Source organism: Silene latifolia, chromosome 11, assembly GCF_048544455.1.
Source record: "Silene latifolia isolate original U9 population chromosome 11, ASM4854445v1, whole genome shotgun sequence".
Taxonomy (NCBI): Eukaryota; Viridiplantae; Streptophyta; class Magnoliopsida; order Caryophyllales; family Caryophyllaceae; genus Silene; species Silene latifolia.
Genome location: NC_133536.1, coordinates 166,879,124 through 166,893,470, shown reverse-complemented (window position 1 = coordinate 166,893,470; position 14,347 = coordinate 166,879,124). Strand labels below are relative to the sequence as shown.

General features: G+C 36.6%; 2 long non-coding RNA genes across 2 annotated transcripts; one reads left to right on the top strand and one right to left on the bottom strand.

The window, feature by feature from the left end:
- The first annotated feature begins 70 nt into the window (after positions 1-70).
- LOC141612055 (uncharacterized) lies at positions 71-1,225 on the top strand. Its single transcript, XR_012528954.1, has 2 exons — positions 71-224; positions 345-1,225. It is a non-coding gene; the product is annotated as an uncharacterized LOC141612055 (long non-coding RNA).
- LOC141612054 (uncharacterized) lies at positions 1,045-3,771 on the bottom strand. The gene is made up of 2 exons (XR_012528953.1): positions 3,527-3,771; positions 1,045-1,225 (listed from the first exon to the last, which is right to left on the bottom strand). It is a non-coding gene; the product is annotated as an uncharacterized LOC141612054 (long non-coding RNA).
- Between the last annotated feature and the right edge of the window lie 10,576 nt (positions 3,772-14,347).

Genomic DNA, 14,347 nt, shown 5'->3' with positions numbered 1-14,347 from the left:
TTCTAAAGAATTCTACAGTTGTTAGTGGGAGAAAATAATTGAAGATTGATTGTATTAACTTAATGATGATATGTACAATGTTCTACTTATTTACAAACTAGTAATTGACTTTATGTACATGATGAAGACTTTTTTTTGCATGCTAATATTTCCACATCCCTCCCTCAAGGTGGGTGTGCTAAATGAGGATCAAAACATAAACCCAGCTTGGATGAAAAATACATGTGTTGTTAAACCAAGGGTTTTGTTAATAGGTCCGCCAACTGTAGTTGAGACTTGACATGCTTGGTTGTGATCAGACCTTCTTGCACCTTTTCCCGTATGTAATGACAATCAATATTTAGGTGTTTAGTGCGCTCATGAAACACGGGGTTGGCTGTAACATGTTGTGCAAATTTGTTGTCACAAAAGAGAGAAATAGGATGTGGTACATTAACCTTGAAATCCTGCAACAAACCTTGCAACCAAACAATTTCACTTGTTATATACTTCCTCCATTCAACTCCACTCTACCTATTTCCCTTTCGTACACTATTCACATTTGTGTGTTCAATTTCGATTTTCTCTCGATACGTAAGTGGAAATATATTCATGTGGGATCTTGTTTGATTCGTCTTTACGAGTATATTAAAAATATCTAACTTTTATATTTTTTGCAAATACGTAGCTAACGATATTTAACGCGTAAAACACGCGTTGGCAAACGTGAAAAAAGAAAGTGGTAGAGTGGAGTTGAATGGAGGAAGTAGGACATTGCGCGGTATTCAAACTCAGTTGATGACTTGGATACACTTTTTTGCTTCTTGGTTTTCCAAGAAACCAATGATTGGCCAAGAAAAACACACTGACCAGTAGCTCCCCAATCAGCATCACAAAATGCCTGCAAATTGAGCTCATTGTCTGCTGAATAGAAGTGTGTTGCATCTTTTGTACAATACCTTGTAAATATCTCAGCACATGAGTTGCAGCATGAAGATGTGGCTCTCTTGGTGCATGTATGTAACCCCCCTTCTTTTTGGCTAAATAAAAATAAACCTTTATATATAAAGCTCGTTGAAATTACAGTTGTATTATAATCAATATACAAAGTCTCTCATTACAAATCCTTTCAAAAATAAAATACTACAATTCGGAACAAAAACTTTTACAAAATCTTTAAATAAAATCTTGTCTTGAAATAAAATCCTTTTGAACAGCATCAGAAGAACTTACCTGAAAAACAAACCTACCGCCACATGACGGGTAACCCAAAAGGGAGAAAACATGTGAGTCAACTCGAGCAATTTAAATATTAGAACTAAAGGAATGGAAAACGAGAATTCTATAGTTTAATATTTCAAATGATAAAACAAATGAACTAATTTTATCTCTACTACATGGTCTGGTCAAAAGACAATTCAACTACTAGCAAGTTAGACTTAAATCTTTGATACAATGATATAATACTGTAAACAATTGAACATCTATATCACATAATCATGTGTCATCCTACGAACACCCGCGTTCTCACATTATCAAACCTTATACCAATCGAATGGTACGCTCAAGCAACCTTCAAAATTATTCCATACTACACTACCTAAAACATACATGGTCAGTGCCCCGACCATGTAATTCAGCGTACATACCAACTTTACTCGACAAACACCCGAATCTCTATTGGCGTCATAAGATTATACTCCATCCGCCCGTTTCTCGTCTAACATGTAATAAACCATTGTCAACTTCTTAACTAAACCCTCAATCTTTTATATAAGATTGTCGATCCATTTCACCGAAAGTGAACTTAACAAAGTAAAATATATAGTACTTATATTTATACATATAACATAGTAACAACATAATTTATATGTCACGCCCGACAAGAGTATCTAATGGCCAAGGTAGGATTCACTCTACCTCCTAAAATTACTAAAGGCGTTTTTATTTGCCTAGCTCGCCACTGCGGGTTATGAGCCATACTATAATACTCTGAAGGCAATTTTTGTATGCCCGACTCGCCACTGCGGGTTGTGAGCCAATCTATAATCTTCACTAGGCATTTTTGTATGCCCGGCTCGCCACTGCGGGTTGTGAGCCAATCTATAATCTAAAATCTTCATCAAATTCACCTAAAAATAAATGTCATATTGTCAACCTTCTGATAAAGAACTAAGAACTCCTCACCACTTTAAAGTATTAAAGTCTAAGCTACTCCCCCACATGTCCAGATCAAAGAAAACGAAAACTCGAATATCAATACGAGAATCCATTATCATAATCCCAACTAAAAGCCAATGATCAAGACATAAATTAGGCGTATGCTAATTGTGCCACTTGAACATTTATGACATTATACATACCATCTTAATCTTACCCATTTCTCACATATAAATCCAATTTTTCTTTGTCATGATTAACGTACATTCACCAATTTGGTTAGCTTTGATGTAAGTGCCTTGTTAAACATCAACAATCATTCAACTCTAATATGAACCATACAACAAATCAGCCAAGTCTCGAGTCCTCATTCCATATACAAACTATCTAATAATTCTAATACACTCGTCTTTAATTCATATTCCCATCAATTAACTTAACCATAAAAAAAATATAATAGATATTAGGATAACTAAAATGAAACACTATTAACACAAACCACCTTCAATAATCAATCTATCACATAACACACATATAACTAATATATATATTTTACTCCGAGTTACTCGCCCACAAGTCGAGGTCAAATAAGTTGACATTTAAAATACAATACTATTTTGCCAGGGAGTCTTACCATTAATCACTATTTTTATCGTACCATTGATACATCTGACTATGTCCAAAGAAGAAATTGTCGATCTCAATATACTATACAACAAAATAATTGTGGTCTGGCTAATACGATGAATATCTCCACCTTGTTCTAAATGACCCAAAAGCTGAATGTCATTTATCTCTTACCTTGAAACCAATTACCAAACAAAGACATGAGTATATAGCCATGGCGCATAAACGACCTTTGAACCTGCCTACTCTATGCCCCAAATACTGCAGATCATTGTTGAAATAACTAGGACTTGCAAGATCACAGCCCGGGGAAAGTACTCATAAGGTATTTAGACACCAACGCAACACCAATAGCAATGGAATAGAACATTCTCAACTCAACAATACACTGGACAGGGATTAAAAACTACTGCTATAATATAGACCTAACTGGATACCTCAACAAATCTCTGGATTCAAACACAAACGATCACAAACGTAAACAAATGATTTAGGTCAATAACTGATAAATAATCTAATACACAAATAAACAAAAATCAAAAATCAGAAACTCATCATACCTAATAACCTCATCTACTCAAATGATAAATAAAATTAACCCTTGAAATGAATTTGTAATTACTTGTTAAGACCGTCTTACACCTTTGTCTAATCCTCCCTTTTTAGATTAACTTCACCTTATGTTAAGGTAATAAGCTCTAATTAGTAAGGGGATTAAACTAAAATATTAAGATTAGATTAAAAATTAAGGTTTACTTACAAAAATATGATGGAGGATGATAACGAATTAGGATGAATAAGCTTGATTTTCCTCTTGTTTTCTTCTTCTTTCTATCCTACAGTTTCCTCCCCTTTCTACACCTTTGTTTTTTTCTTCTTCTTTTATTACGAGTTAAATGGCCACCGCCAAAACCAAATTGAGAAGGGGGGTTTGGGTAACTATATTAAGTTAGTTCTAACTAGTTTTCAACCCGTGTAAAATTACACGGGTATATTTTTAAGATTATTGATATTATGATTAACATTTTTAAAATGTTAACCAAAATATATGAATGTTTTATACTCTATTTCTTTTATAATGATAATAGGTTAAAACACGTAAAATATTTGCAAGGGTTTTAAACTTACACATGTTTTAAATCTGTGATATTAATGCACGAATTTGGTGTTATAACATGATATATAGTATATATTAAATGCAATGAATGGGAAATAATAAATAGCTGACAATGTAAATGTCGCTATAAAATGGAAACAAATGTCAAAAGTGAAAAGGGTTTACAATACAATTTAAGAAAACATAAATGTAGAAGTAACTAAAACTGTCTCTAATATCATTCCAAATATTGAAATTTTTTTATGGTAGACTACATTAGTTGTTGTATTTTATTATAACCTTATTACTATCACAAATCAAAGTTTCAAACCTCATTTTCTTTTGATTCTGGAAATCGCTACGTAAAGTTGGTCATGACTAAACACGGGTATTTATCATAAAATATTTTATTAAATCGCTATGTAATTATGACTCTGGAAATCGCCATGTAATGTAAGTTGCTGTAATTTATTGTAATTTATTGTAATATAATATAATGATATAAATTATTCATTATTCATAAATAGTTATTCATTAATAAATAGTTAATTCGTTAAATTATTCATAAATATTTCCGTAAAAATCATAAACGTAATATAGTTAATTCGTTAAATTATGAATAAATATTTCCGTAAAAATCATAAACGTAATCATTTCCGTACAAAAAAGTAACGTTCAAAACATCAACGTCGGTTTTCTTAATTAATTCCTTAATTTTTCTGTGGGTCCTGCATTTCACCATTTTTTTTCCAAAAAAAACCTGGATTTGCTGACGTGGACGCATAGAATTGCTCTAAATGATCTTGTATTTATGAAGATAAGATTGTATTCGGGCCAATTTTAGTTACATATGATACTACGTTAAGTTATATAACTTGATTCCCGAGTACTGCACCTTGAAGTAACGTTTTAAATACGGGGTAGTGTGCGTTCTTAACTATTGTTATCACGTCCTTTGTTTTCTTTCCCTTTTTCGTTTCGAGTTATTATTGGTTTTCTATTCGATTCCCAAATCGATGTAAGATTTTCTTTACTACTCAATTTGAATTTTGCATTACAATACTCGTTTTTTTTCCTCTCTAAAATTTAGTTTTTAGTGGAAATATTTCTCACGTATTTCTATGTTGACTCAAATTTTCGGAGTGTTACAATGCAAAAATTGGCTTAGATGTTGTATTGAATAAGAAAGGTCAGGCCGTGTCAAATTTAGGTAAAGAAGTTTACCAATGATCTTCCTATAAACCTCAGGATTAGGCAATAGAGTATTCTCTTCAATAGATAACTTCAATCCTCTAGGCAATGGAAACGGACCAGGATTACAATTCTCCATACCAGAGTCATGAAGGAGATCATGTACATATTTTCTTTGATTGATTAATAAACCTTCTGATGATCTTGTGATTTCCAATCCCAGAAAGTATCTGACATCTCCCAAGTCTTTGATAATGAAGGTTTTATCAAGCACTATCCTCAGATGTGTCATGTATTGAATGTCTAATCCAGTAAGAAGTCGGTCATCCACATATACTAAGACCATAACAAATGAACCACCAATTTCTCTTATGAACAATGAATAGTCATATTTAAATTGAACAAATCCTTGAGAGAGGAGAAGTTTAGTAAGTTCCATATTCCATTGTCGAGATGCTTGTTTGAGGCCATAAAGAGATCTTGATACATGCATTTTATATAGTTTTTTTGAACCTTTATTGCATGTATTTCTATGCGATTCTAGTAGTATTATGCTACAAATGTCCTCCGGATAGTCTACTTTGGTTTGCTGTGCTTATTTGCAGGAATGTACCAAAGAATGCGGAATTGAGCTTATTTATCGTCCCTTAGCTTGCATTTACGGAGATGGAAGAGCTGGAGCAAGATTGCCTTTGCCTCGGAAAGCGTAAAGTCGTCTCGAATGTCAAATCAATGAGCAAGGAGTTGGTTCAGTGGTGTTAGACTCGATCGAAGGCTTTTGTTGGCTATTCTGTTCGATCGAGTAGATATGGGTGGTGAGAAGACCTCGATCGAGACCCTGTTGTTCTCGATCGATAGGTGCTATTTTGGAGATTCTTGATCGAATACATTGTTTGTTCGATCGAGAGGGTTTTTGGTTAGATAACTTATTTTACGATAAAATCTTAAAATTTTTATTTATAATTTATTTTGATGTTTAAATGTTGTTTAAGTGTTTAATTTACTTTAAAGTTAAAAATATAAATTTTAATGTTTGTTATGTGACAAGCTAATTTTCTTTCAAATGAGGTAATGGTTTTAAATGTTTTTTTTTCCTTTTTTTTGGCTCTTGCTAATAAATGACTTTTAGTTATCTAAAGGTGGATTGTGTAGATAATTGAAAAGGTTGATGTGGCATTATGATATGTAGTTAGTTTGTCATTTTATTATTATATATAGATATAGATGTTGTAGGTTGTGATCAACATGGAGTTAGCAAGCGCCAACTCAGACGTGGTCTTGGATTCCGTTAATGAGACTTGCTCACCATTGTCAGTCGAGGAGGAGAGTTTCTCTCCCGTAACTGGATAAGTCCAGTGCCTTTTAACAAAGGAAGAAGGGAATCAATAGGTGTTGAAATTACCACCTTATCTCTCATTTGTGTGTTAAAAATGTAATGGACATGTCCAGTAACCAGAAAGGATCCTGTTTGGTCAGTTGATGATGATATTAACCCCTCCTCTACCTTTACCAAGAGGCATACCAAACAGGGCAGAGTACGGATCGGGTATTTGATCCAAAGTGCTAGTTTGGATCGGATATCCATATTAAAAATCCTGAAATTAGATATCCAATATCCAAACCAAATGTTTCGGATATCCAATGTTCGGGTATCCAAAATAATCGGATCGGATGCGGATATCCATCGGATATCCATACTTTTAAATTTACTTTAAAATTAAGTTTGAAACACGATTATATTCATAGTCTTACATGATGATTTTCTTTAGTATTCTTATTCCAATGTTCTCGACATAAAATTTAAGTACCACCTAGATATTTCTCTAATATTTTAAACATTAATTAAGTTGTTGTATCAAATAAAATTTTATTTTCTCGAAATTATACTAGAAAACTATAATTTCGGATCGGATCGGATATCCAAATGTTTTAATTCTAATATCCATATCCAAACCAAAACCAAACATTTCGGATCAGATATCCAAACCAAACTTAACTTTCGGATCAGATATCCAAACATTCGGATCGGATACGGATCGGATATCGGATCAGTTTGGATAATCGGATTTTTTGCTCTGCCCTAATACCAAATACATTTTCTCCTCTGCCTTTAGCAAGAGAATTGCTCATTTGACTCGAATTGACTTAACCCAATAACAACTCGACCAAATATAACTCGAGCCCGACCTGATTAAACCCAAATCCCGACCCAACTGTCTGTTGGGGCTGGTGTCCTCTACAGTTAGTGCAATAACATTTAAATCTCTAAAAGGATCAAAGGGTATACTTTTGTATTAATATCAGTTGGTCCACGTTTATCAATAACGGTTGGCTTGCTAGATAAGTTTGACGTTATTGTCATACAGATGGCGGTGATCAACTGGTCCCTAAAAGTCACACCTATAGGATACGTTTGAGAGATGTGACGGTATGAAAATACAGTCATGTTGATGCCTAATATGACTAACCAGTTAGTCGGAGTTATTGACTAGTAATTAGTCAAACGCGATGTTGAGATAGTTATTTAATACGGATTAAATAATAATGGCTAATATGAATTAAGCAGTTAATTCGTAAATTGAATATAAACGATTTATATTTAATTAATGTATATTGAATTTATTTAATTATACAATATTGTCTTTGTCGGACGTGTATTAATATATTAACTGAGTCATGTTACCAGTTGATACGTTAATAACCGATAACCAATGACGATTTATAATTGAAAACCCATCATATACATTTTAGTAATTTCGAGCTGAACTACGAGTTAAAATAAGGAGGAAGTGAAAGCCCACTCCCTCCCCTGGGCTCACGGTTTGGCCGAACAAGACAAAAGGAGAGAGCCTCTCTCCTTTTGACCTAACTGAATCATTTGAAACAAAACTAGGGTTTTGGAAAAATTTCCTCTGAAACCTAGATCTCTCATCTTGCAAAAACTCACAACAATTCTCTCAATATTGCAAGGCAATTAGAGAATACATTCTAGCACAAGGGGCATAGTCTCAGACGGTCTTGGGTGCAACATTTAGGAGGAAATCTACATTGATTTCTGATCATTTTGCCGATTTGCACTAGGACCCGAGGTTGATTCTTAATCTTTATTGTTTCTCTTGTATATTTCGCTTATGACCATATTCACATGTTAAATTTGCGTTATAATCCTTAAAATTTAAGGGAATTTTACGGATATTTCCCTTCAAGTGGTATCAGAGCGAGGCCACGTAAATTTTTCATGTTGTTTTCCATAAAACGATCTTGAAATGATGATTTTGTGCATTGAAAACCGTGCGGCTTTTTACACGGATGATTTTGTTTTCAATTCGTTTTTGCATATTGTTATTTTATACGGAAATTATAGCAATATGTTAAGGTTTTGTCATTTGTTGATTTAATTTTATACGAATTAGATCAATTTTACAATTGTTTTGTTTTATTAAATCAATTTCACGAGGGTTTTGAAGTATTCAGAAACGTTTAGCACTCGATTGAGCGTATTTCTACTCGATCGAGAGCTTTTCTGGGTTATCTTTACTCGATCGAGTACTTGCTTTACTCGATCGACCTGTTTTAAAACCCCCACTGCTCGATCGAGAAGTCCTCGTACTCGATCGAGCAGTATTGCTAATACAAGTCCTCGATCGACCACGAGTTCTGTCGATCGAGTACTTCCTGTTTGGCAAACCTCTCGATCGACTTGCAGTATCAGTCGATCGATCTCTTTTCTTCCTCGATCGAGGACTTTTCGTCTTGGCAGCTGTAAAATTTATTTCTTTTGTTTTTAAATTTTCTTTTGGCCATAAAATGTACCTTATACGGATATTGTACACTCGCTTGATAGTGAAACGGTTCACTCACGTACCATATAGTTATTTTAAAGCGATTTAAAGTAACGGATTATCATGAATTAAAATTAAGTTGATAGAAGCGGTTTTGTCACATAATTTTAATTGTTAAAAGGTGGTTTGGATAAATTTAACATAATTACGGAATTATGTCACGAATAAATTTGTTTTAGTTGATGCATTTTTATTTTATCGTTATTTTGAATGCCTTGAATGCTTTCATTACGTATTTATTTATTATTTTACAAACGGTTGTAACTTAGTGTGGCCTTAGTAGAACGTGTTACCGTAATGATGGAACACGGTCTTGGTTGTATTTTGAGATCTCGTATCTCCGTTTTGAATTTTTCGCTTGTAATTACAGTTTTTATTTAGAATGTAAATAGGTTTATTTTGTAAATTTTAAATTGTAATTTTGAGAAGACCAAAGATGGAGAATCGGATGCTCACTCCCGCTACATGGATCAAGATGGAACATCAAGACAAGCTTCTCGGGTCCAACGGTGGATTCCAAAGTTGTTTTATGTTCTTTTTATTAGGATAGGCCACACTAGGAATTTTATTTACGTATTGCATTCTTTTATTTTTGTAACGATTATTTGCATCATATTCCGCCTAAAACCAAACCACCTAATGTTTGCATGAAAACTGACTCATATAGAGGTCACGCGTTAGTTTTCTTTGACATTTATATGTCACACGATTTTAAGCCATCACCTAAATTAATTCATTCACGTAATGCTAGTTTTTCGTTCACTTAAAATGAATTAAAACTAAGTTGATGGGATCTTCCTCGTATAAACAAAAATTGAGAATAGTCTTTATAGGTCAAACTCCAATGAATTCCTTCTTCGTCGGTAGGCATAATATGACCCCTTCTACGTCGGGTAAGTTGGAACTGATTGACTTATTTTATCTCAACACTATGGTCACTCGTACGATCCTGTGATTATGGTGGACTATAGATAGGATTTACGGAAATCTATCGACCAAGAGTTCTTACGGAAGAACTAGCTAAACAGTTGACTTATCAATTTACGGAAATTAAGTCTTGGGATCACTTGTATTATTCTTGAGGGAGATCAATTATGCAAGTGCAATGAGTCTACACGATTAAAATGATTTTTAAATAGACTTAAATCACCTCGATGAGTTGCTTATTTCGTTTTTGTTTTTCTTTCTTTTTCAGCGTAGATCACGATTTTTAAACTGCTAATAACATAATGGCTGGCATCCTCGATGACCCAATGCCAAGTGCCACATTGGACCGTGAGTCCGGCCGGATCTTTATGAATCGGATGAATCGGTCTACTAGATCAAGAATGATGGATCAAACTTCGCGGAATGGGAGGCGGCATTACGGAATGCCGCCACGGTGACGGAAGCTCAAGTATCCGACCGAGCCCTCCCGCCAGCCCCAGGCCCCACGGCTCGAGTTAACGAGGTCTCCACGTATAGCGACTTCGTCATGGAAGCGGGTGCGATTAAAAACGTACTCATTTTTACAATGGAATCCAATTTGCAGAAACGCTTCATAGCCCAAGGTGCAAACAAGATTTTCACCACGCTCACTAAGGAATTCTCGAAAGCACCGAGAATCGTGACCTATGAGCATACCACTCGCTTCTTTGATGCGAGACTCGAAAGGGCCAACGGTTAGCCCACACATTCTCAAAGATGATTGAGAATGTCGAGAGATCGGAGGCGCTTGATTGTAAAATCAGCGAGAACATCGTGATTGACCGCATGCTTCATTCACTCCACGATGGTTTTGCGCTCTTTAGAGCGAATTACTATATGAATGATTTGAAGAAAAGTCCACATGAACTACACTCCCTTCTCGTACAGACCGAGAAGGACATGAAGTTCAGTGGGAGCTTGAAACAGGATGTTCTCGTTGTGTCAAACAAGGGCAAGGGTAAGGGCAAAGCTCAGGCAGACCTAGCAGTAGGCAAACCGAAGTTTAAGAAGTCGGGATCAGGTAAGAGTGGGCCTGGTGAGTCGAGAAACTCATCAGGCGCGACTAAGAGCAAGACCGAAAACATGGAATGCCATCATTGCCACAAGACTGGGCATTGGAGGCGTACATGTCCTGTTTACCATGAGGACATAAAAGTAGGTCGTGTTAAACCTGTTGGTAAGTTTTCTTCCTCTACTACTTTTATTCATATGATTGAGATTAACCACGCAAGTTACGGAACTTGGGTACTAGATACTGGTTGTGGTTCTCATCTGTGTAATCATGTGGGGGGCTCAAACATCGAACCCCTCGTAAAGGGTGAGGTGGACTGCGTGTCGGGAATGGAGCACGAGTGGCTGCCGTCTCGAGGGGAACATACGTGATTGACTTCCTAGCGGATTTGAGTTATTTTTATATAATCGCTATTATGTACCAGTCTTTCGAAAAACATTATTTCGGTTTCAAAGACTTGACAAACTTGGTTTTTCATTTGTAATAGAGAATAATACTTGCATTTTCTCATTACACGATATGGTTTATGGCAAGGCAGTCTCCATGAACGGAATTTATGTTTTAGATCAGACCACCGAAATATTACACGTAATGAATAAGAAGTTAAAGGTTGGTGACAAAGATCAAACATACCTATGGCACTGCCGTATGGGACACATTAATGAGAAACGCGTAAAACAGCTCATAAAGAATGGAGCTATCTCGGCCTTTGATTTTCAATCATTTGGCACGTGTGAATCATGTCTCATCGGTAAGATGACTCGAATTTCCTTCAAAGGTGTTGGAATGCGCGCTGCTGACCTATTAGGACTCATACATACGGATGTGTGTGGGCCTATGTCAATCACCGCACGAGAAGGCTATAGGTATTTCATCACTTTCACGGACGATTTAAGTAGATATGGCTATGTCTACTTAATGAAGCACAAAAGTGAATCCTTTGAGAAATTCAAGGAATACCAGAATCGGGTGAGAACCTCATCGGGTAGAAAGATTAAAAAACACGCGATCGACCGTGGTGGCGAGTATCTTTCTCACGAGTTTGATCAACACCTTAGAGCGTGGGATTGCCTTACGATTAACTCCACCTGGAACGCCTCAGTTGAATGGGGTGTCCGAACGGAGAAATCGAACACTACTCGATATGGTTCGATCCATGATGAGTCACACCGTGTTGCCTGACTCATTGTGGGGTTATGCTCTTCTCGTCAATTTGCTCTAATACTTAACCAAGTCCGTCTAAAGTGTTGACAAGACTCCATATGAACTATGGAAGGGAACGGTCCCCAACTTGTCCTTTATACGGGTTTGGGGCTGCGAGGCTTATGTCAAGTGGAGACACGAGGATAAGCTCGGCCCGCGATCGGTCAAGACATACTTTATAGGTTATCCTAAAGGAACACTTGGTCATTACTTTTATTCGCCAACCGAACAACGTGTATTTGTTGCGGCTAGTGCGACATTCTTAGAGAAGGAATTTCTTGAGAATGCAAAGAGTGATAGAACCTTCGAACTGTCGGAGATTCCAGAACCAAATACCGAGCAACCATTGGAGGAACAAATTCCTTCAATCTCGGCTGCGGGTAATATTCCTGAGGAACCTAGAAGGTCGGGAAGAGTCTCTATTTCTCCGGACAGATACATTGGTATGGTCGAGGAACATGATATAGATGACATTATACTCCTAACGAGTAGTGAACCCGCAACCTATAAAGGTGCCATGACTAGTTCCGACTCTAAGCTATGGCTTGAGGCCATGCAATCCGAGATGGACTCCATGTATGAGAACAACGTATGGGATCTTGTTGACTTACCCGCTAAGGTTCGTCCCCTTCAATGCAAATGGCTTTACAAGATAAAGCATTCTGTGGAAGGTCAACAAGATATCTATAAAGCACGACTAGTTGCTAAAGGTTTCACCCAAGTGCCAGGTTTGCACTACGATGAAATTTTTGCACCCGTAGTCATGCTGCGTTGCATTCGGATTATCTTAGCGATTGCCGCTTTTCATGACTATGAAATTTGGCAGATGGATGTGAAAACCGCCTTCTTAAACGGTTATTTGGAGGAAGAGTTGTACATGGTACAACCCGAAGGTTTCATCGATCCTGAACATCCTAAGAAAGTGTGCAAGCTTAAGCGTTCCATTTATGGACTTAAGCAAGCATCTCGGAGTTGGAATCATCGCTTCGACCAAGTGATAAAAGAAAATGGATTTACTCGATCGGTCGAGGAACCATGTCTATATATCAAGTCGAGTGGGAGCAAGATTGTCTTCCTAATATTGTATGTTGATGACATACTCCTGATTGGGAATGACATACCTCTCTTAACTTCGGTAAAAGTATGGTTGAAGAACCATTTCCAGATGAAAGATCTGGGTGAGGCACAAAGAATTCTGGGCATCCGTATCTATCGAGATAGATCACGTCGGATGTTATCTCTCGATCAGAGTCTTACATAGACAAGATCCTAGAGAGATTCAAAGCATGACTAACTCCAAAAAGGGGTTTCTTCCTATGACTCTAGGGGTGCATTTGAGCAAGTCTCGGCACCGAGACACCGGAAGAGAAAGAGCGCATGACACGGATTCCTTATGCCTCGGCTATAGGATCAATCATGTATGTCATGATATGCACACGTCCGGACGTGGCATATGCATTGAGTATGACAAGTCGATTCCAACAAAGCATTCGGTGAATCACATTGGATGGTGTCAAGAACATTCTTAAGTACCTACGGAGGACTAAAGATTGGGCATTGACTTATGGAGGCGATCAAAAGCTATGCGCAACCTGTTATTCGCAGATGCCGACTTCCAAATGGATTGAGATGACTCGAAATCTCGATCCTGGATTCGTTTTTACTCTTAATGGCGCGCAGTCACTGGAAGAGTTCCAAACAAAGTGTTACGAAGATTCTACGATCGAGTCCGAGTACTATGCCGCGCCGAAGCCGCAAAGGAAGCTATATGGATGCGTCAATTCTTACAAGGACTATCTGTAGTGCCTAGTTCGAATGACCCGATCACTATCTATTGCGACAATAGAGGTGCCATCTTTCAGGCTAAGGAGCCCAAATCTAGCAACAAGTCTAGGCATGTACAACGGAAAGCTCATCTAATCCGAGATTACGTGGAGCAAAAGGAAGTAGTGATAGAAAAGATTGCTACAGATGATAACATAGCAGATCCTCTCACTAAACCATTACGACAAGATAAGCATGAAGGGCATGTTAATTCCATGGGAATTAAACGTGTTCCTAAGTTATAGTACTCTTTTATGGATTAGATTCATTCTCTTATGTACTCTATACGACATCATCGTTTTGATATTTATATATTTTGTTTTTCATGTGGTTTTGTACGACAATTTTGAACACCACAAAGTGAACTGAACAAACATTATATTTTTGGTCCTTAATTGCCCACGTGAGCTGATAACTCAAGGTAATTATTTTGTGACGTTGGTTGAT